Source organism: Ambystoma mexicanum, chromosome 1q (genome assembly GCF_040938575.1).
Source record: "Ambystoma mexicanum isolate Mex_15411 chromosome 1q, UKY_AmexF1_1, whole genome shotgun sequence".
NCBI classification, from domain to species: Eukaryota; Metazoa; Chordata; class Amphibia; order Caudata; family Ambystomatidae; genus Ambystoma; species Ambystoma mexicanum.
This window is the reverse complement of record NC_090922.1, coordinates 1,535,157,420-1,535,181,046: the sequence shown is the minus strand read 5'-3', so window position 1 is coordinate 1,535,181,046 and position 23,627 is coordinate 1,535,157,420.

Sequence of the window (23,627 nt, the reverse complement as noted above, 5' to 3'; positions counted from 1 at the left end):
ATCTCACATTCCTGCACACCTCAGCTTCAGCTGCCACTCAGTAGAACACTCGCCCAGGCTCCCGATCTCACATTCCAAACACCTCAGCTTCTGCTGCCACTGAGTAGAACACTAGCCCCGGCTCAAGATCTCACATTCCTGCACACCTCAGCTTCAGCTGCCACTCAGTAGAACACTCGCCCAGGCTCAAGATCTCACATTCCTGCACACCTCAGCTTCAGCTGCCACTCAGTAGAACACTAGCCCCGGCTCACGATCTCACATTCCTGCACACCTCAGCTTCAGCTGCCACTCAGTAGAACACTCCCCCTGGCTCACGATCTCACATTCCTGCACACCTCAGCTTCAGCTGCCACTCAGTAGAACACTCGCCCAGGCTCCCGATCTCACATTCCTGCACACCTCAGCTTCAGCTGCCACTCAGTAGAACACTCGCCCAGGCTCATGATCTCACATTCCTGCACACCTCAGCTTCAGCTGCCACTCAGTAGAACAATCGCCAAGGCTCACGATCTCACCTTCCTGCACACCTCAGCTTCAGCTGCCACTCAGTAGAACACCCACCCAGGCTCACGATCTCACCTTCCTGCACACCTCAGCTTCAGCTGCCACTCAGTAGAACACTCCCCCAGGCTCACGATCTCACATTCCTAAAACCTCAGATTCAGTTGGCACTCAGTAGAACACTCGCCCTGGCTCACGATCGCACATTCCTGCACACCTCAGCTTCAGCTGCACTCAGTAGAACACTCGCCCTGGCTCACGATCTCACGTTCCACACACCTCAGCTTCGGCTGCCATTCAGTAGAACACTCGCCCCGGCTCACGATCTCACATTCCTGCACATCTCAGCTTCAGCTGCCACTCAGTAGAACACGCGCCCCGGCTCACGATCTCACATTCCTGCACAACTCAGCTTCAGCTGCCACTCAGTAGAACACTCGCCCCGGCTCACAATCTCACATTCCTGCACACCTCAGCTTCAGCTGCCACTCAGTAGAACACTCACCCCGGCTCACGATCTCACATTTCTGCACACCTCAGCTTCAGCTGCCACTCAGTAGAACACTCGTCCAGGCTCACGATCTCACATTCCTGCAAACCTCAGCTTCAGCTGCCACTCAGTAGAACACTCGCCCGGATCACGATCTCACATTCCTGCACACCCCAGCTTCAGCTGCCACTCAGTAGAACACTCGCCCAGGCTCACGATCTCACATTCCTGCACACCTCAGCTTCAGCTGCCACTCAGTAGAACACTCGCTCAGGCTCACGATCTCACATTCCTGCACACCTCAGCTTCAGCTGCCACTCAGTAGAACACTCACCCATGCTCACGATCTCACATTCCTGCACACCTCAGCTTCAGCTGCACTCAGTAGAACACTTGGCCTGGTTCACGATCTCACATTCCTGCACACCTCAGCTTCAGCTGCCATTCAGTAGAACACTCGCCCCGGCTCACGATCTCACATTCCTGCACACCTCAGCCTCAGCTGCCACTCAGTAGAACACTCACCCATGCTCATGATCTCACATTCCTGCACACCTCAGCTTCAGCTGCCACTCAGTAGAACACTCGCCCCGACTCACGATCTCACATTCCTGCACACCTCAGCTTCAGCTGCCACTCAGTAGAACACTCCCCCTGGCTCACAATCTCACATTCCTGCACACCTCAGCTTCAGCTGCCATTCAGTAGAACACTCGCCCCGGCTCACAATCTCACATTCCTGCACACCTCAGCTTCAGCTGCCACTCAGTAGAACAAGGGCCCCGGCTCACGATCTCACATTCCTGCACAACTCAGCTTCAGCTGCCACTCAGTAGAACACTCGCCCAGGCTCACGATCTCACATTCCTGCACACCTCAGCTTCAGCTGCCACTCAGTAGAACACTCGCCCAGGCTCACAATCTCACATTCCTGCACACCTCAGCTTCAGCTGCCACTCAGTAGAACACTCGCCCATGCTCACGATCTCACATTCCTGCACACCTCAGCTTCAGCTGCCACTCAGTAGAACACTCGCCCAGGCTTACGATCTCACATTCCTGCACACCTCAGCTTCAGCTGCCACTCAGTAGAACCCTCGCCCAGGCTCACGATCTCACATTCCTGCACACCTCAGCTTCAGCTGCCACTCAGTAGATCACTCGCCCAGGCTCACGATCTCACATCCCTGCACACCTCAGCTTCAGCTGCCACTCAGTAGAACACTAGCCCCGGCTCACGATCTCACATTCCTGCACAGCTCAGCTTCAGCTGCCATTCAGTAGAACACTCGCCCCGGCTCACGATCTCACATTCCTGCACAACTCAGCTTCAGCTGCCACTCAGTAGAACACGTGCCCCTGCTCACGATCTCACATTCCTGCACAACTCAGCTTCAGCTGCCACTCAGTAGAACACTCGCCCCGGCTCACGATCTCACATTCCTGCACACCTCAGATTCAGCTGCCACTCAGTAGAACACTCGCCCAGGCTCACGATCTCACATTCCTGCACACCTCAGCTTCAGCTGCCACTCAGTAGAACACTCGCCCAGGCTCCCGATCTCACATTCCAAACACCTCAGCTTCTGCTGCCACTGAGTAGAACACTAGCCCCGGCTCAAGATCTCACATTCCTGCACACCTCAGCTTCAGCTGCCACTCAGTAGAACACTCGCCCAGGCTCACGATCTCACATTCCAAACACCTCAGCTTCAGCTGCCACTCAGTAGAACACTAGCCCCGGCTCACGATCTCACATTCCTGCACACCTCAGCTTCAGCTGCCACTCAGTAGAACACTCCCCCTGGCTCACGATCTCACATTCCTGCACACCTCAGCTTCAGCTGCCACTCAGTAGAACACTCGCCCAGGCTCCCGATCTCACATTCCTGCACACCTCAGCTTCAGCTGCCACTCAGTAGAACACTCGCCCAGGTTCATGATCTCACATTCCTGCACACCTCAGCTTCAGCTGCCACTCAGTAGAACAATCGCCAAGGCTCACGATCTCACCTTCCTGCATACCTCAGCTTCAGCTGCCACTCAGTAGAACACCCGCCCAGGCTCACGATCTCACCTTCCTGCACACCTCAGCTTCAGCTGCCACTCAGTAGAACACTCGCCCTGGCTCACGATCGCACATTCCTGCACACCTCAGCTTCAGCTGCACTCAGTAGAACACTCGCCCTGGCTCACGATCTCACATTCCACACACCTCAGCTTCGGCTGCCATTCAGTAGAACACTCGCCCCGGCTCACGATCTCACATTCCTGCACACCTCAGCTTCAGCTGCCACTCAGTAGAACACGCGCCCCGGCTCACGATCTCACATTCCTGCACAACTCAGCTTCAGCTGCCACTCAGTAGAACACTCGCCCCGGCTCACGATCTCACATTCCTGCACACCTCAGCTTCAGCTGCCACTCAGTAGAACACTCGCCCCGGCTCACGATCTCACATTTCTGCACACCTCAGCTTCAGCTGCCACTCAGTAGAACACTCGTCCAGGCTCACGATCTCACATTCCTGCACACCTCAGCTTCAGCTGCCACTCAGTAGAACACTCGCCCAGGATCACGATCTCACATTCCTGCACACCAAAGCTTCAGCTGCCACTCAGTAGAACACTTGCCCAGGCTCACGATCTCACATTCCTGCACACCTCAGCTTCAGCTGCCACTCAGTAGAACACTCGCTCAGGCTCACAATCTCACATTCCTGCACACCTCAGCTTCAGCTGCCACTCAGTAGAACACTCGCCCATGCTCACGATCTCACATTCCTGCACACCTCAGCTTCAGCTGCACTCAGTAGAACACTTGGCCTGGTTCACGATCTCACATTCCTGCACACCTCAGCTTCAGCTGCCATTCAGTAGAACACTCGCCCCGGCTCACGATCTCACATTCCTGCACACCTCAGCTTCAGATGCCACTCAGTAGAACACGCGCCCCGGCTCACGATCTCACGATCTCACATTCCTGCACACCTCAGCTTCAGCTGCCACTCAGTAGAACACTCGCCCATGCTCACGATCTCACATTCCTGCACACCTCAGCTTCAGCTGCCACTCAGTAGAACACTCGCCCAGGCTAACGATCGCACATTCCTACACACCTCAGCTTCAGCTGCACTCAGTAGAACACTCGCCCTGGCTCACGATCTCACATTCCTGCACACCTCAGCTTCAGCTGCCATTCAGTAGAACACTCGCCCCGGCTAACGATCTCACATTCCTGCACACCTCAGCTTCAGCTGCCACTCAGTAGAACACTCGCCCCAGCTGCCACTCAGTAGAACACTCGCCCATGCTCACGATCTCACATTCCTGCACACCTCAGCTTCAGCTGCCACTCAGTAGAACACTCGCCCCAGCTGCCACTCAGTAGAACACTCGCCCATGCTCACGATCTCACATTCCTGCACACCTCAACTTCAGCTGCCACTCAGTAGAACACTCCCCCAGGCTCATGATCTCACATTCCTGCACACCTCAGCTTCAGCTGCCACTCAGTAGAACACTCGCCCCGGCTCACGATCTCACATTCCTGCACACCTCAGCTTCAGCTGCCACTCAGTAGAACACGCGCCCCGGCTCACGATCTCACATTCCTGCACAACTCAGCTTCAGCTGCCACTCAGTAGAACACTCGCCCCGGCTCACGATCTCACATTCCTGCACACCTCAGCTTCAGCTGCCACTCAGTAGAACACTCGCCCCGGCTCATGATCTCACATTTCTGCACACCTCAGCTTCAGCTGCCACTCAGTAGAACACTCGTCCAGGCTCACGATCTCACATTCCTGCACACCTCAGCTTCAGCTGCCACTCAGTAGAACACTCGCCCAGGATCACGATCTCACATTCCTGCACACCTCAGCTTCAGCTGCCACTCAGTAGAACACTCGCCCAGGCTCACGATCTCACATTCCTGCACACCTCAGCTTCAGCTGCCACTCAGTAGAACACTCGCTCAGGCTCACGATCTCACATTCCTGCACACCTCAGCTTCAGCTGCCACTCAGTAGAACACTCGCCCATGCTCACGATCTCACATTCCTGCACACCTCAGCTTCAGCTGCACTCAGTAGAACAATCGCCCTGGCTCACGATCTCACATTCCTGCACACCTCAGCTTCAGCTGCCATTCAGTAGAACACTCGCCCCGGCTCACGATCTCACATTCCTGCACACCTCAGCTTCAGCTGCCACTCAGTAGAACACTCGCCCATGCTCACGATCTCACATTCCTGCACACCTCAGCTTCAGCTGCCACTCAGTAGAACACTCGCCCCAGCTGCCACTCAGTAGAACACTCGCCCATGCTCACGATCTCACATTCCTGCACACCTCAACTTCAGCTGCCACTCAGTAGAACACTCCCCCAGGCTCATGATCTCACATTCCTGCACACCTCAGCTTCAGCTGCCACTCAGTAGAACACTCGCCCCGGCTCACGATCTCACATTCCTGCACACCTCAGCTTCAGCTGCCACTCAGTAGAACACGCGCCCCGGCTCACGATCTCACATTCCTGCACAACTCAGCTTCAGCTGCCACTCAGTAGAACACTCGCCCCGGCTCACGATCTCACATTCCTGCACACCTCAGCTTCAGCTGCCACTCAGTAGAACACTCGCCCCGGCTCATGATCTCACATTTCTGCACACCTCAGCTTCAGCTGCCACTCAGTAGAACACTCGTCCAGGCTCACGATCTCACATTCCTGCACACCTCAGCTTCAGCTGCCACTCAGTAGAACACTCGCCCAGGATCACGATCTCACATTCCTGCACACCTCAGCTTCAGCTGCCACTCAGTAGAACACTCGCCCAGGCTCACGATCTCACATTCCTGCACACCTCAGCTTCAGCTGCTACTCAGTAGAACACTCGCTCAGGCTCACGATCTCACATTCCTGCACACCTCAGCTTCAGCTGCCACTCAGTAGAACACTCGCCCATGCTCACGATCTCACATTCCTGCACACCTCAGCTTCAGCTGCACTCAGTAGAACAATCGCCCTGGCTCACGATCTCACATTCCTGCACACCTCAGCTTCAGCTGCCATTCAGTAGAACACTCGCCCCGGCTCACGATCTCACATTCCTGCACACCTCAGCTTCAGCTGCCACTCAGTAGAACACTCGCCCATGCTCACGATCTCACATTCCTGCACACCTCAGCTTCAACTGCCACTCAGTAGAACACTCGACCAGGCTAACGATCGCACATTCCTGCACACCTCAGCTTCAGCTGCACTCAGTAGAACACTTGCCCTGGCTCACAATCTCACATTCCTGCACACCTCAGCTTCAGCTGCCATTCAGTAGAACACTCGCCCCGGCTAACGATCTCACATTCCTAAACACCTCAGCTTCAGCTGCCACTCAGTAGAACACTCGCCCCAGCTACACTCAGTAGAACACTCGCCCATGCTCACGATCTCACATTCCTGCACACCTCAACTTCAGCTGCCACTCAGTAGAACACTCCCCCAGGCTCACGATCTCACATTCCTGCACACCTCAGCTTCAGCTGCCACTCAGTAGAACACTCGCCCAGGCTCACGATCTCACATTCCTGCACACCTCAGCTTCAGTTGCCAGTCAGTAGAACACTCGCCCCGGCTCACGATCTCACATTCCTGCACACCTCAGCTGCCACTCAGTAGAACACTCGCCCATGCTCACGATCTCACATTCCTGCTCACCTCAGCTTCAGCTGCCATTCAGTAGAACACTCGCCCCGGCTCACGATCTCACATTCCTGCACACCTCAGCTTCAGCTGGCACTCAGTAGAACACGCGCCCCGGCTCACGATCTCACATTCCTAAACAACTCAGCTTCAGCTGCCACTCAGTAGAACACTTGCCCCGGCTCACGATCTCACATTCCTGCACACCTCAGCTTCAGCTGCCACTCAGTAGAACACTCGCCCAGGCTCACAATCTCACATTTCTGCACACCTCAGCTTCAGCTGCCACTCAGTAGAACACTCGCCCATGCTCACGATCTCACATTCCTGCACACCTCACCTTCAGCTGCCAATCAGTAGTACACTCGCCCCGGCTCACGATCTCACATTTCTGCACACCTCAGCTTCAGCTGCCACTCAGTAGAACACTCGCCCATGCTCACGATCTCACATTCCTGCACACCTCAGCTTCAGCTGCCACTTAGTAGAACACTCGCCCCGGCTCAGGATCTCACATTCCTGCACATCTGAGCTTCAGCTGCCACTCAGTAGAACACTAGCCCCGGCTCACGATCTCACATTCCTGCACAGCTCAGCTTCAGCTGCCATTCAGTAGAACACTCGCCCAGGTTCACGATCTCACATTCCTGCACACCTCAGCTTCAGCTGCCTCTCAGTAGAACACTCACCCATGCTCACGATCTCACATTCCTGCACACCTCAGCTTCAGCTGCCACTCAGTAGAACACTAGTCCCGGCTCACGATCTCACATTCCTGCACACCTCAGCTTCAGCTGCCACACAGTAGAACACTCCCCCTGGCTCACGATCTCACATTCCTGCACACCTCAGCTTCAGCTGCCACTAAGTAGAACACTCGCCCAGGCTCCCGATCTCACATTCCTGCACACCTCAGCTTCAGCTGCCACTCAGTAGAACACTCGCCCAGGCTCATGATCTCACCTTCCTGCACACCTCAGCTTCAGCTGCCACTCAGTAGAACAATCGCCCAGGCTCACGATCTCACCTTCCTGCACACCTCAGCTTCAGCAGCCACTCAATAGAACACTCGCCCAGGCTCACGATCTCACATTCCTCCACACCTCAGCTTCAGCTGCCACTCAGTAGAACACTCGCCCAGGCTCACGATCTCACATTCCTGTAGACCTTAGCTTCAGCTGCCACTCAGTAGAACACTCGCCCAGGCTCACGATCTCACATTCCTGCACACCTCACCTTCAGCTGCCACTCAGTAGAACACTCCCCCAGGCTCACGATCTCACACTCCTGCACACCTCTGCTTCAGCTGCCACTCAGTAGAACACTCGCCCAGGCTCACGATCTCACATTCCTGCACACCTCAGCTTCAGCTGCCACTCAGTAGAACACTTGCCCCGGCTCACGATCTCACATTCCTGCACACCTCAGCTTCAGCTGCCACTCAGTAGAACACCCGCCCAGGCTCACGAGCTCACAATCCTGCACACCTCAGCTTCAGCTGCCACTCAGTAGAACACCCGCCCAGGCTCACGATCTCACATTCCTGCACACCTCAGCTTCAGCTGCCACTCAGTAGAACACTCGCCCAGGCTCACGAGCGCACATTCCTGCAATCCTCAGCTTCAGCTGCCACTCAATAGAGCACTCGCCCAGGCTCACGATCTCACATTCCTGCACACCTCAGCTTCAGCTGCCACTCAGTAGAACACTCGCCCATGCTCACGATCTCATATTCCTGCACACCTCACCTTCAGCTGCTACTCAGTAGAACACTCCCCCAGGCTCACGATCTCACATTCCTACACACCTCAGCTGCCACTCAGTAGAAAACTCGTCCAGGCTTACGATCTCACATTCCTGCACACCTCAGCTTCAGCTGCCACTCAGTAGAACACTCGCCCAGGCTAACGATCGCACATTCCTGCACACCTCAGCTTCAGCTGCACTCAGTAGAACACTCGCCCTGGCTCACGATCTCACATTCCTGCACACCTCAGCTTCAGCTGCCATTCAGTAGAACACTCGCCCCGGCTAAGGATCTCACATTCCTGCACACCTCAGCTTCAGCTGCCACTCAGTAGAACACTCGCCCCAGCTGCCACTCAGTAGAACACTCGCCCATGCTCACGATCTCACATTCCTGTACACCTCAACTTCAGCTGCCACTCAGTAGAACACTCCCCCAGGCTCACGATCTCACATTCCTACACACCTCAGCTTCAGCTGCCACTCAGTAGAACACTCGCCCAGGCTCACGATCTCACATTCCTGCACACCTCAGCTTCAGCTTCCAGTCAATAGAACACTCGCCCCGGCTCACGATCTCACATTCCTGCACACCTCAGCTTCAGCTGCCACTCAGTAGTACACTCGCCCCGGCTCACGATCTCACATTTCTGCACACCTCAGCTTCAGCTGCCACTCAGTAGAACACTCGCCCATGCTCACGATCTCACATTCCTGCACACCTCAGCTTCAGCTGCCACTCAGTAGAACACTCGCCCCGGCTCACGATCTCACATTCCGGCACAACTCAGCTTCAGCTGCCACTCAGTAGAACACTCGCCCCGGCTCACGATCTCACATTCCTGCACACCTCAGCTTCAGCTGCCACTCAGTAGAACACTCGCCCCGGCTCACGATCTCACATTTCTGCACACCTCAGCTTCAGCTGCCACTCAGTAGAACACTCGTCCAGGCTCACGATCTCACATTACTGCACACCTCAGCTTCAGCTGCCACTCAGTAGAACACTCGCCCAGGATCACGATCTCACATTCCTGCACACCTCAGCTTCAGCTGCCACTCAGTAGAACACTCGCCCAGGCTCACGATCTCACATTCCTGCACACCTCAGCTTCAGCTGCACTCAGTAGAACACTCGCCCTGGCTCACGATCTCACATTCCTGCATACCTCAGCTTCAGCTGCCATTCAGTAGAACACTCGCCCCGGCTCACAATCTCACATTCCTGCACACCTCAGCTTCAGCTGCCACTCAGTAGAACTCGCGCCCCGGCTCACGATCTCACATTCCTGCACACCTCAGCTTCAGCTGCCACTCAGTAGAACACTCGCCCTTACTCACGATCTCACATTCCTGCACACCTCAGCTTCAGCTGCCACTCAGTAGAACACTCGCCCAGGCTAACGATCGCACATTCCTGCACACCTCAGCTTAAGCTGCAATCAGTAGAACACTCGCCCTGGCTCACGATCTCACATTCCTGCACACCTCAGCTTCAGCTGCCATTCAGTAGAACACTCGCCCCGGCTCACGATCTCACATTCCTGCACACCTCAGCTTCAGCTGCCACTCAGTAGAACACTCGCCCCAGCTGCCACTCAGTAGAACACTCGCCCATGCTCACGATCTCACATTCCTGCACACCTCAACTTCAGCTGCCACTCAGTAGAACACTCCCCCAGGCTCACGATCTCACATTCCTGCACACCTCAGCTTCAGCTGCCAGTCAGTAGAATACTCGCCCAGGCTCACGATCTCACATTCCTGCTCACCTCAGCTTCAGCTGCCATTCAGTAGAACACTCGCCCCGGCTCACGATCTCACATTCCTGCACACCTCAGCTTCAGCTGCCACTCAGTAGAACACGCGCCCCGGCTCACGATCTCACATTCCTGCACAACTCAGTTTCAGCTGCCACTCAGTAGAACACTCGCCCCAGCTCAGGATCTCACATTCCTAACACCTCATCTTCAGCTACCACTCAGTAGAACACGCGCCCCGGCTCACGATCTCACATTCCTGCACAACTCAGCTTCAGCTGCCACTCAGTAGAACACTCGCCCCGGCTCACGATCTCACATTCCTGCACACCTCAGCTTCAGCTGCCACTCAGTAGAACACTCGCCCCCGCTCACGATCTCACATTTCTGCACACCTCAGCTTCAGCTGCCACTCAGTAGAACACTCGTCCAGGCTCACGATCTCACATTCCTGCACACCTCAGCTTCAGCTGCCACTCAGTAGAACCCTCGCCCAGGCTCACGATCTCACACTCCTGCACACCTCAGCTTCAGCTGCCACTCAGTAGAACACTCGCCCAGGATCACGATCTCACATTCCTGCACACCTCAGCTTCAGCTGCCACTCAGTAGAACACTCGCCCAGGCTCACGATCTCACATTCCTGCACACCTCAGCTTCAGCTGCCACTCAGTAGAACACTCGCTCAGGCTCACGATCTCACATTCCTGCACACCTCAGCTTCAGCTGCCACTCAGTAGAACACTCGCCCATGCTCACGATCTCACATTCTCTGCACACCTCAGCTTCAGCTGCACTCAGTAGAACACTCGCCCTGGCTCACGACCTCACATTCCTGCACACCTCAGCTTCAGCTGCCATTCAGTAGAACACTCGCCCCGGCTCACGATCTCACCTTCCTGCACACCTCACCTTCAGCTGCCACTCAGTAGAACACACCTCAGCTTCAGCTGCCACTCAGTAGAACACGCGCCCCGGCTCACGATCTCACGATCTCACATTCCTGCACACCTCAGCTTCAGCTGCCACTCAGTAGAACACTCGCCCATGCTCACGATCTCACATTCCTGCACACCTCAGCTTCAGCTGCTACTCAGTAGAACACGCGCCCCGGCTCACGATCTCACGATCTCACATTCCTGCACACCTCAGCTTCAGCTGCCACTCAGTAGAACACTCGCCCATGCTCACGATCTCACATTCCTGCACACCTCAGCTTCAGCTGCCACTCAGTAGAACACTCGCCCAGGCTAACGATCGCACATTCCTGCACACCTCAGCTTCAGCTGCACTCAGTAGAACACTCGCCCTGGCTCACGATCTCACATTCCTGCACACCTCAGCTTCAGCTGCCATTCAGTTGAACACTCGCCCCGGCTAACGATCTCACATTCCTGCACACCTCAGCTTCAGCTGCCACTCAGTAGAACACTCGCCCCAGCTGCCACTCAGTAGAACACTCGCCCATGCTCATGATCTCACATTCCTGCACACCTCAACTTCAGCTGCCACTCAGTAGAACACTCCCCCAGGCTCACGATCTCACATTCCTACACACCTCAGCTTCAGCTGCCACTCAGTAGAACACTCGCCCAGGCTCACGATCTCACATTCCTGCACACCTCAGCTTCAGTTGCCAGTCAGTAGAACACTCGCCCCGGCTCACGATCTCACATTCCTGCACACCTCAGCTTCAGCTGCCACTCAGTAGAACACTCGCCCATGCTCACGATCTCACATTCCTGCTCACCTCAGCTTCAGCTGCCATTCAGTAGAACACTCGCCCCGGCTCACGATCTCACATTCCTGCACACCTCAGCTTCAGCTGCCACTCAGTAGAACACGCGCCCCGGCTCACGATCTCACATTCCTGCACAACTCAACTTCAGCTGCCACTCAGTAGAACACTCGCCCCGGCTCACGATCTCACATTCCTGCACACCTCAGCTTCAGCTGCCACTCAGTAGAACACTCGCCCCGGCTCACGATCTCACATTTCTGCACACCTCAGCTTCAGCTGCCACTCAGTAGAACACTCGCCCATGCTCACGATCTCACATTCCTGCACACCTCAGCTTCAGCTGCCACTCAGTAGTACACTCGCCCCGGCTCACGATCTCACATTTCTGCACACCTCAGCTTCAGCTGCCACTCAGTAGAACACTCGCCCATGCTCACGATCTCACATTCCTGCACACCTCAGCTTCAGCTGCCACTCAGTAGAACACTCGCCCCAGCTCACGATCTCACATTCCTGCACACCTGAGCTTCAGCTGCCACTCAGTAGAACACTAGCCCCGGCTCACGATCTCACATTCCTGCACAGCTCAGCTTCAGCTGCCACTCAGTAGAACACTCGCCCAGGTTCACGATCTCACATTCCTGCACACCTCAGCTTCAGCTGCCTCTCAGTAGAACACTCACCCATGCTCACGATCTCACATTCCTGCACACCTCAGCTTCAGCTGACACTCAGTAGAACACTAGCCCCGGCTCACGATCTCACATTCCTGCACACCTCAGCTTCAGCTGCCACACAGTAGAACACTCCCCCTGGCTCACGATCTCACATTCCTGCACACCTCAGCTTCAGCTGCCACTCAGTAGAACACTCGTCCAGTCTCCCGATCTCACATTCCTGCACACCTCAGCTTCAGCTGCCACTCAGTAGAACACTCGCCCAGGCTCACGAGGGCACATTCCTGCAAACCTCAGCTTCAGCTGCCACTCAGTAGAGCACTCGCCCAGGCTCACGATCTCACATTCCTGCACACCTCAGCTTCAGCTGCCACTCAGTAGAACACTCGCCCAGGCTCACGATCTCACATTCCTGCACACCTTAGTTTCAGCTGCCACTCAGTAGAAAACTCGCCCAGGCTTACGATCTCACATTCCTGCACACCTCAGCTTCAGCTGCCACTCAGTAGAACACTCGCCCATGCTAACGATCGCACATTTCTGCACACCTGAGCTTCAGCTGCACTCAGTAGAACACTCGCCCTGGCTCACGATCTCACATTCCTGCACACCTCAGCTTCAGCTGCCATTCAGTAGAACACTCGCCCCGGCTAACGATCTCACATTCCTGCACACCTCAGCTTCAGCTGCCACTCAGTAGAACACTCGCCCCAGCTGCCACTCAGTAGAACACGCGCCCATGCTCACGATCTCACATTCCTGCACACCTCAGCTTCAGCTTCCAGTCAGTAGAACACTCGCACCGGCTCACGATCTCACATTCCTGCACACCTCAGCTTCAGCTGCCAGTCAGTAGAACACTCGCCCCGGCTCACGATCTCACATTCCTGCACACCTCAGCTTCAGCTGCCACTCAGTAGAACACTCGCCCCGGCTCACGATCTCACATTCCTGCACACCTCAGCTTCAGCTGCCACTCAGTAGAACAATCGCCCCGGCTCACGATCTCACATTTCTGCACACCTCAGCTTCAGCTGCCACTCAGTAGTACACTCGCCACGGCTCACGATCTCACATTTCTGCACACCTCAGCTTCAGCTGCCACTCAGTAGACACTCGCCCAGGCTCACGATCTCACATTCCTCCACACCTCAGCTTCAGTTGCCACTCAGTAGAACACTCGCCCAGGCTCACGATCTCACATTCCTGTAGACCTTAGCTTCAGCTGCCACTCAGTAGAACACTCGCCCAGGCTCACAATCTCACATTCCTGCACACCTCACCTTCAGCTGCCACTCAGTAGAACACTCCCCCAGGCTCACGATCTCACACTCCTGCACACCTCTGCTGCAGCTGCCACTCAGTAGAACACTCGCCCAGGCTCACGATCTCACATTCCTGCACACCTCAGCTTCAGCTGCCACTCAGTAGAACACTCACCCCGGCTCACGATCTCACATTCCTGTACACCTCAGCTTCAGCTGCCACTCAGTAGAACACCCGCCCAGGCTCACGAGCTCACATTCCTGCACACCTCAGCTTCAGCTGCCACTCAGTAGAACACCCGCCCAGGCTCACGATCTCACATTCCTGCACACCTCAGCTTCAGCTGCCACTCAGTAGAACACTCGCCCAGGCTCACGAACGCACATTCCTGCAAACCTCAGCTTCAGATGCCACTCAATAGAGCACTCGCCCAGGCTCACGATCTCACATTCCTGCACACCTCAGCTTCAGCTGCCACTCAGTAGAACACTCGCCCATGCTCACGATCTCATATTCCTGCACACCTCACCTTCAGCTGCTACTCAGTAGAAGACTCCCCCAGGCTCACGATCTCACATTCCTACACACCTCAGCTTCAGCTGCCACTCAGTAGAAAACTCGCCCAGGCTTACGATCTCACATTCCTGCACACCTCAGCTTCAGCTGCCACTCAGTAGAACACTCGCCCAGGCTAACGATCGCACATTCCTGCACACCTCAGCTTCAGCTGCACTAAGTAGAACACTCGCCCTGGCTCACGATCTCACATTCCTGCACACCTCAGCTTCAGCTGCCATTTAGTAGAACACTCGCCCCGGCTAAGGATCTCACATTCCTGCACACCTCAGCTTCAGCTGCCACTCAGTAGAACACTCGCCCCAGCTGCCACTCAGTAGAACACTCGCCCATGCTCACGATCTCACATTCCTGCACACCTCAACTTCAGCTGCCACTCAGTAGAACACTCCCCCAGGCTCACGATCTCACATTCCTACACACCTCAGCTTCAGCTGCCACTCAGTAGAACACTCGCCCAGGCTCACGATCTCACATTCCTGCACACCTCAGCTTCAGCTGCCAGTCAGTAGAACACTCGCCCCGGCTCACGATCTCACATTCCTGCACACCTCAACTTCAGCTGCCACTCAGTAGAACACTCGCCCCGGCTCACGATCTCACATTCCTGCACACCTCAGCTTCAGCTGCCACTCAGTAGTACACTCGCCCCGGCTCACGATCTCACATTCCTGCAGACCTCAGCTTCAGCTGCCACTCAGTAGTACACTCGCCCCGGCTCACGATCTCACATTCCTGCAGACCTCAGCTTCAGCTGCCACTCAGTAGTACACTCGCCCCGGCTCACGATCTCACATTCCTGCACACCTCAGCTTCAGCTGCCACTCAGTAGAAAACTCGCCCAGGCTTACGATCTCACATTCCTGCACACCTCAGCTTCAGCTGCCACTCAGTAGAACACTCGCCCAGGCTAACGATCGCACATTCCTGCACACCTCAGCTTCAGCTGCACTAAGTAGAACACTCGCCCTGGCTCACGATCTCACATTCCTGCACACCTCAGCTTCAGCTGCCATTTAGTAGAACACTCGCCCCGGCTAAGGATCTCACATTCCTGCACACCTCAGCTTCAGCTGCCACTCAGTAGAACACTCGCCCCAGCTGCCACTCAGTAGAACACTCGCCCATGCTCACGATCTCACATTCCTGCACACCTCAACTTCAGCTGCCACTCAGTAGAACACTCCCCCAGGCTCACGATCTCACATTCCTACACACCTCAGCTTCAGCTGCCACTCAGTAGAACACTCGCCCAGGCTCACGATCTCACATTCCTGCACACCTCAGCTTCAGCTGCCAGTCAGTAGAACACTCGCCCCGGCTCACGATCTCACATTCCTGCACACCTCAACTTCAGCTGCCACTCAGTAGAACACTCGCCCCGGCTCACGATCTCACATTCCTGCACACCTCAGCTTCAGCTGCCACTCAGTAGTACACTCGCCCCGGCTCACGATCTCACATTCCTGCAGACCTCAGCTTCAGCTGCCACTCAGTAGTACACTCGCCCCGGCTCACGATCTCACATTCCTGCACACCTCAGCTTCAGCTGCCACTCAGTAGTACACTCGCCCCGGCTCACGATCTCACATTTCTGCACACCTCAGCTTCAGCTGCCACTCAGTAGAACACTCGCACATGCTCACGATCTCACATTCCTGCACACCTCAGCTTCAGCTGCCACTCAGTAGAACACTCGCCCCGGCTCACGATCTCACATTCCTGCACAACTCAGCTTCAGCTGCCACTCAGTAGAACACTCGCCCCGGCTCACGATCTCACATTCCTGCACACCTCAGCTTCAGCTGCCACTCAGTAGAACACTCGCCCCGGCTCACGATCTCACATTTCTGCACACCTCAGCTTCAGCTGCCACTCAGTAGAACACTCGTCCAGGCTCACGATATCACATTACTGCACACCTCAGCTTCAGCTGCCACTCAGTAGAACACTCGCCCAGGATCACGATCTCACATTCCTGCACACCTCAGCTTCAGCTGCCACTCAGTAGAACACTCGCCCAGGCTCACGATCTCACATTCCTGCACACCTCAGCTTCAGCTGCACTCAGTAGAACACTCGCCCTGGCTCACGATCTCACATTCCTGCATACCTCAGCTTCAGCTGCCATTCAGTAGAACACTCGCCCCGGCTCACAATCTCACATTCCTGCACACCTCAGCTTCAGCTGCCACTCAGTAGAACACGCGCCCCGGCTCACGATCTCACATTCCTGCACACCTCAGCTTCAGCTGCCACTCAGTAGAACACTCGCCCTTGCTCACGATCTCACATTCCTGCACACCTCAGCTTCAGCTGCCACTCAGAAGAACACTCGCCCAGGCTAACGATCGCACATTCCTGCACACCTCAGCTTAAGCTGCACTCAGTAGAACACTCGCCCTGGCTCACGATCTCACATTCCTGCACACCTCAGCTTCAGCTGCCATTCAGTAGAACACTCGCCCCGGCTCACGATCTCACATTCCTGCACACCTCAGCTTCAGCTGCCACTCAGTAGAACACTCGCCCCAGCTGCCACTCAGTAGAACACTCGCCCATGCTCACGATCTCACATTCCTGCACACCTCAACTTCAGCTGCCACTCAGTAGAACACTCCCCCAGGCTCACGATCTCACATTCCTGCACACCTCAGCTTCAGCTGCCAGTCAGTATAATACTCGCCCAGGCTCACGATCTCACATTCCTGCTCACCTCAGCTTCAGCTGCCATTCAGTAGAACACTCGCCCCGGCTCACGATCTCACATTTCCTGCACACCTCAGCTTCAGCTGCCACTCAGTAGAACACGCGCCCCGGCTCACGATCTCACATTCCTGCACAACTCAGTTTCAGCTACCACTCAGTAGAACACTCGCCCCAGCTCAGGATCTCACATTCCTGCACACCTCAGCTTCAGCTACCACTCAGTAGAACACGCGCCCCGGCTCACGATCTCACATTCCTGCACAACTCAGCTTCAGCTTCCACTCAGTAGAACACTCGCCCCGGCTCACGATCTCACATTCCTGCACACCTCAGCTTCAGCTGCCACTCAGTAGAACACTCGCCCCCGCTCACGATCTCACGATCTCACATTCCTGCACACCTCAGCTTCAGCTGCCACTCAGTAGAACACTCGCCCATGCTCACGATCTCACATTCCTGCACACCTCAGCTTCAGCTGCCACTCAGTAGAACACTCGCCCAGGCTAACGATCGCACATTCCTGCACACCTCAGCTTCAGCTGCACTCAGTAGAACACTCGCCCTGGCTCACGATCTCACATTCCTGCACACCTCAGCTTCAGCTGCCATTCAGTTGAACACTCGCCCCGGCTAACGATCTCACATTCCTGCACACCTCAGCTTCAGCTGCCACTCAGTAGAACACTCGCCCCAGCTGCCACTCAGTAGAACACTCGCCCATGCTCATGATCTCACATTCCTGCACACCTCAACTTCAGCTGCCACTCAGTAGAACACTCCCCCAGGCTCACGATCTCACATTCCTACACACCTCAGCTTCAGCTGCCACTCAGTAGAACACTCGCCCAGGCTCACGATCTCACATTCCTGCACACCTCAGCTTCAGTTGCCAGTCAGTAGAACACTCGCCCCGGCTCACGATCTCACATTCCTGCACACCTCAGCTTCAGCTGCCACTCAGTAGAACACTCGCCCATGCTCACGTTCTCACATTCCTGCTCACCTCAGCTTCAGCTGCCATTCAGTAGAACACTCGCCCCGGCTCACGATCTCACATTCCTGCACACCTCAGCTTCAGCTGCCACTCAGTAGAACACGCGCCCCGGCTCACGATCTCACATTCCTGCACAACTCAGCTTCAGCTGCCACTCAGTAGAACACTCGCCCCGGCTCACGATCTCACATTCCTGCTCACCTCAGCTTCAGCTGCCACTCAGTAGAACACTCGCCCCGGCTCACGATCTCACATTTCTGCACACCTCAGCTTCAGCTGCCACTCAGTAGAACACTCGCCCATGCTCACGATCTCACATTCCTGCACACCTCAGCTTCAGCTGCCACTCAGTAGTACACTCGCCCCGGCTCACAATCTCACATTTCTGCACACCTCAGCTTCAGCTGCCACTCAGTAGAACACTCGCCCATGCTCACGATCTCACAGTCCTGCACACCTCAGCTTCAGCTGCCACTCAGTAGAACACTCGCCCCAGCTCACGATCTCACATTCCTGCACACCTGAGCTTCAGCTGCCACTCAGTAGAACACTAGCCCCGGCTCACGATCTCACATTCCTGCACAGCTCAGCTTCAGCTGCCACTCAGTAGAACACTCGCCCAGGTTCACGATCTCACATTCCTGCACACCTCAGCTTCAGCTGCCTCTAAGTAGAACACTCACCCATGCTCACGATCTCACATTCCTGCACACCTCAGCTTCAGCTGCCACTCAGTAGAACACTAGCCCCGGCTCACGATCTCACATTCCTGCACACCTCAGCTTCAGCTGCCACACAGTAGAACACTCCACCTGGCTCACGATCTCACATTCTTGCACACCTCAGCTTCAGCTGCCACTCAGTAGAACACTCGTCCAGTCTCCCGATCTCACATTCCTGCACACCTCAGCTTCAGCTGCCACTCAGTAGAACACTCGCCCAGGCTCATGATCTCACATTCCTGCACACCTCAGCTTCAGCTGCCACTCAGTAGAACACTCGCCCAGGTTCATGATCTCACATTCCTGCACACCTCAGCTTCAGCTGCCACTCAGTAGAACAATCGCCAAGGCTCACGATCTCACCTTCCTGCATACCTCAGCTTCAGCTGCCACTCAGTAGAACACCCGCCCAGGCTCACGATCTCACCTTCCTGCACACCTCAGCTTCAGCTGCCACTCAGTAGAACACTCGCCCTGGCTCACGATCGCACAATACTGCACACCTCAGCTTCAGCTGCCACTCAGTAGAACACTCACCCTGGCTCACGATCTCACATTCCTGCACACCTCAGCTTCAGCTGCCACTCAGTAGAACAATCGCCCAGGCTCACGATCTCACATTCCTGCACACCTCAGCTTCAGCTGCCACTCAGTAGAACACTCGCCCCGGCTCACGATCTCACATTCCTGCACACCTCAGCTTCAGCTGCCACTCAGTAGAACACTTGCCCCGGCTCACGATCTCACCTTCCTGTACACCTCAGCTTCAGCAGACACTCAATAGAACACTCGCCCAGGCTCACGATCTCACATTCCTCCACACCTCAGCTTCAGCTGCCACTCAGTAGAACACTCGCCCAGGCTCACGATCTCACATTCCTGTAGGCCTTAGCTTCAGCTGCCACTCAGTAGAACACTCGCCCAGGCTCACGATCTCACATTCCTGCACACCTCACCTTCAGCTGCCACTCAGTAGAACACTCCCCCAGGCTCACGATCTCACACTCCTGCACACCTCTGCTTCAGCTGCCACTCAGTAGAACACTCGCCCAGGCTCACGATCTCACATTCCTGCCCTCCTCAGCTTCAGCTGCCACTCAGTAGAACACTCACCCCGGCTCACGATCTCACATTCCTGCACACCTCAGCTTCAGCTGCCACTCAGTAGAACACTTGCCCCGGCTCACGATCTCACATTCCTGCACACCTCAGCTTCAGCTGCCACTCAGTAGAACACCCGCCCAGGCTCAGGAGCTCACATTCCTGCACACCTCAGCTTCAGCTGCCACTCAGCAGAACACCCGCCCAGGCTCACGATCTCACATTCCTGCACACCTCAGATTCAGCTGCCACTCAGTAGAACACTCGCCCAGGCTCACGAGGGCACATTCCTGCAAACCTCAGCTTCAGCTGCCACTCAGTAGAGCACTCGCCCAGGCTCACGATCTCACATTCCTGCACACCTCAGCTTCAGCTGCCACTCAGTAGAACACTCGCCCAGGCTCACGATCACACATTCCTGCACACCTTAGTTTCAGCTGCCACTCAGTAGAACACTCGCCCATGCTCACGATCTCATATTCCTGCACAACTCACCTTCAGCTGCTAATCAGTAGAACACTCCCCCAGGCTCACGATCTCACATTCCTACACACCTCAGCTTCAGCTGCCACTCAGTAGAAAACTCGCCCAGGCTTACGATCTCACATTCCTGCACACCTCAGCTTCAGCTGCCACTCAGTAGAACACTCGCCCAGGCTAACGATCGCACATTTCTGCACACCTGAGCTTCAGCTGCACTCAGTAGAACACTCGCCCTGGCTCACGATCTCACATTCCTGCACACCTCAGCTTCAGCTGCCATTCAGTAGAACACTCGCCCCGGCTAACGATCTCACATTCCTGCACACCTCAGCTTCAGCTGCCACTCAGTAGAACACTCGCCCCAGCTGCCACTCAGTAGAACACTCGCCCATGCTCACGATCTCACATTCCTGCACACCTCAGCTTCAGCTTCCAGTCAGTAGAACACTCGCACCGGCTCACGATCTCACATTCCTGCACACCTCAGCTTCAGCTGCCAGTCAGTAGAACACTCGCCCCGGCTCACGATCTCACATTCCTGCACACCTCAGCTTCAGCTGCCACTCAGTAGAACACTCGCCCCGGCTCACGATCTCACATTCCTGCACACCTCAGCTTCAGCTGCCACTCAGTAGAACACTCGCCCCGGCTCACGATCTCACATTTCTGCACACCTCAGCTTCAGCTGCCACTCAGTAGTACACTCGCCACGGCTCACGATCTCACATTTCTGCACACCTCAGCTTCAGCTGCCACTCAGTAGACACTCGCCCAGGCTCACGATCTCACATTACTCCACACCTCAGCTTCAGTTGCCACTCAGTAGAACACTCGCCCAGGCTCACGATCTCACATTCCTGTAGACCTTAGCTTCAGCTGCCACTCAGTAGAACACTCGCCCAGGCTCACGATCTCACATTCCTGCACACCTCACCTTCAGCTGCCACTCAGTAGAACACTCCCCCAGGCTCACGATCTCACACTCCTGCACACCTCTGCTTCAGCTGCCACTCAGTAGAACACTCGCCCAGGCTCACGATCTCACATTCCTGCACACCTCAGCTTCAGCTGCCACTCAGTAGAACACTCGCCCCGGCTCACGATCTCACATTCCTGTACACCTCAGCTTCAGCTGCCACTCAGTAGAACACCCGCCCAGGCTCACGAGCTCACATTCCTGCACACCTCAGCTTCAGCTGCCACTCAGTAGAACACCCGCCCAGGCTCATGATCTCACATTCCTGCACACCTCAGCTTCAGCTGCCACTCAGTAGAACACTCGCCCAGGCTCACGAACGCACATTCCTGCAAACCTCAGCTTCAGCTGCCACTCAATAGAGCACTCGCCCAGGCTCACGATCTCACATTCCTGCACACCTCAGCTTCAGCTGCCACTCAGTAGAACACTCGCCCATGCTCACGATCTCATATTCCTGCACACCTCACCTTCAGCTGCTACTCAGTAGAAGACTCCCCCAGGCTCACGATCTCACATTCCTACACACCTCAGCTTCAGCTGCCACTCAGTAGAAAACTCGCCCAGGCTTACGATCTCACATTCCTGCACACCTCAGCTTCAGCTGCCACTCAGTAGAACACTCGCCCAGGCTAACGATCGCACATTCCTGCACACCTCAGCTTCAGCTGCACTAAGTAGAACACTCGCCCTGGCTCACGATCTCACATTCCTGCACACCTCAGCTTCAGCTGCCATTTAGTAGAACACTCGCCCCGGCTAAGGATCTCACATTCCTGCACACCTCAGCTTCAGCTGCCACTCAGTAGAACACTCGCCCCAGCTGCCACTCAGTAGAACACTCGCCCATGCTCACGATCTCACATTCCTGCACACCTCAACTTCAGCTGCCACTCAGTAGAACACTCCCCCAGGCTCACGATCTCACATTCCTACACACCTCAGCTTCAGCTGCCACTCAGTAGAACACTCGCCCAGGCTCACGATCTCACATTCCTGCACACCTCAGCTTCAGCTGCCAGTCAGTAGAACACTCGCCCCGGCTCACGATCTCACATTCCTGCACACCTCAGCTTCAGCTGCCACTCAGTAGAACACTCGCCCCGGCTCACGATCTCACATTCCTGCACACCTCAGCTTCAGCTGCCACAGTGCAGTACACTCGCCCCGGCTCACGATCTCACATTCCTGCACACCTCAGCTTCAGCTGCCACTCAGTAGAACACTCGCCCAGGCTCACGATCTCACATTCCTGTAGACCTTAGCTTCAGCTGCCACTCAGTAGAACACTCGCCCAGGCTCACGATCTCACATTCCTGCACACCTCACCTTCAGCTGCCACTCAGTAGAACACTCCCCCAGGCTCACGATCTCACACTCCTGCACACCTCTGCTTCAGCTGCCACTCAGTAGAACACTCGCCCAGGCTCACGATCTCACATTCCTGCACACCTCAGCTTCAGCTGCCACTCAGTAGAACACTCGCCCCGGCTCACGATCTCACATTCCTGTACACCTCAGCTTCAGCTGCCACTCAGTAGAACACCCGCCCAGGCTCACAAGCTCACATTCCTGCACACCTCAGCTTCAGCTGCCACTCAGTAGAACACCCGCCCAGGCTCACGATCTCACATTCCTGCACACCTCAGCTTCAGCTGCCACTCGTTAGAACACTCGCCCAGGCTCACGAACGCACATTCCTGCAAACCTCAGCTTCAGCTGCCACTCAATAGAGCACTCGCCCAGGCTCACGATATCACATTCCTGCACACCTCAGCTTCAGCTGCCACTCAGTAGAACACTCGCCCATGCTCACGATCTCATATTCCTGCACACCTCACCTTCAGCTGCTACTCAGTAGAAGACTCCCCCAGGCTCAAGATCTCACATTCCTACACACCTCAGCTTCAGCTGCCACTCAGTAGAAAACTCGCCCAGGCTTACGATCTCACATTCCTGCACACCTCAGCTTCAGCTGCCACTCAGTAGAACACTCGCCCAGGCTAACGATCGCACATTCCTGCACACCTCAGCTTCAGCTGCACTCAGTAGAACACTCGCCCTGGCTCACGATCTCACATTCCTGCACACCTCAGCTTCAGCTGCGATTCAGTAGAACACTCGCCCCGGCTAAGGATCTCACATTCCTGCACACCTCAGCTTCAGCTGCCACTCAGTAGAA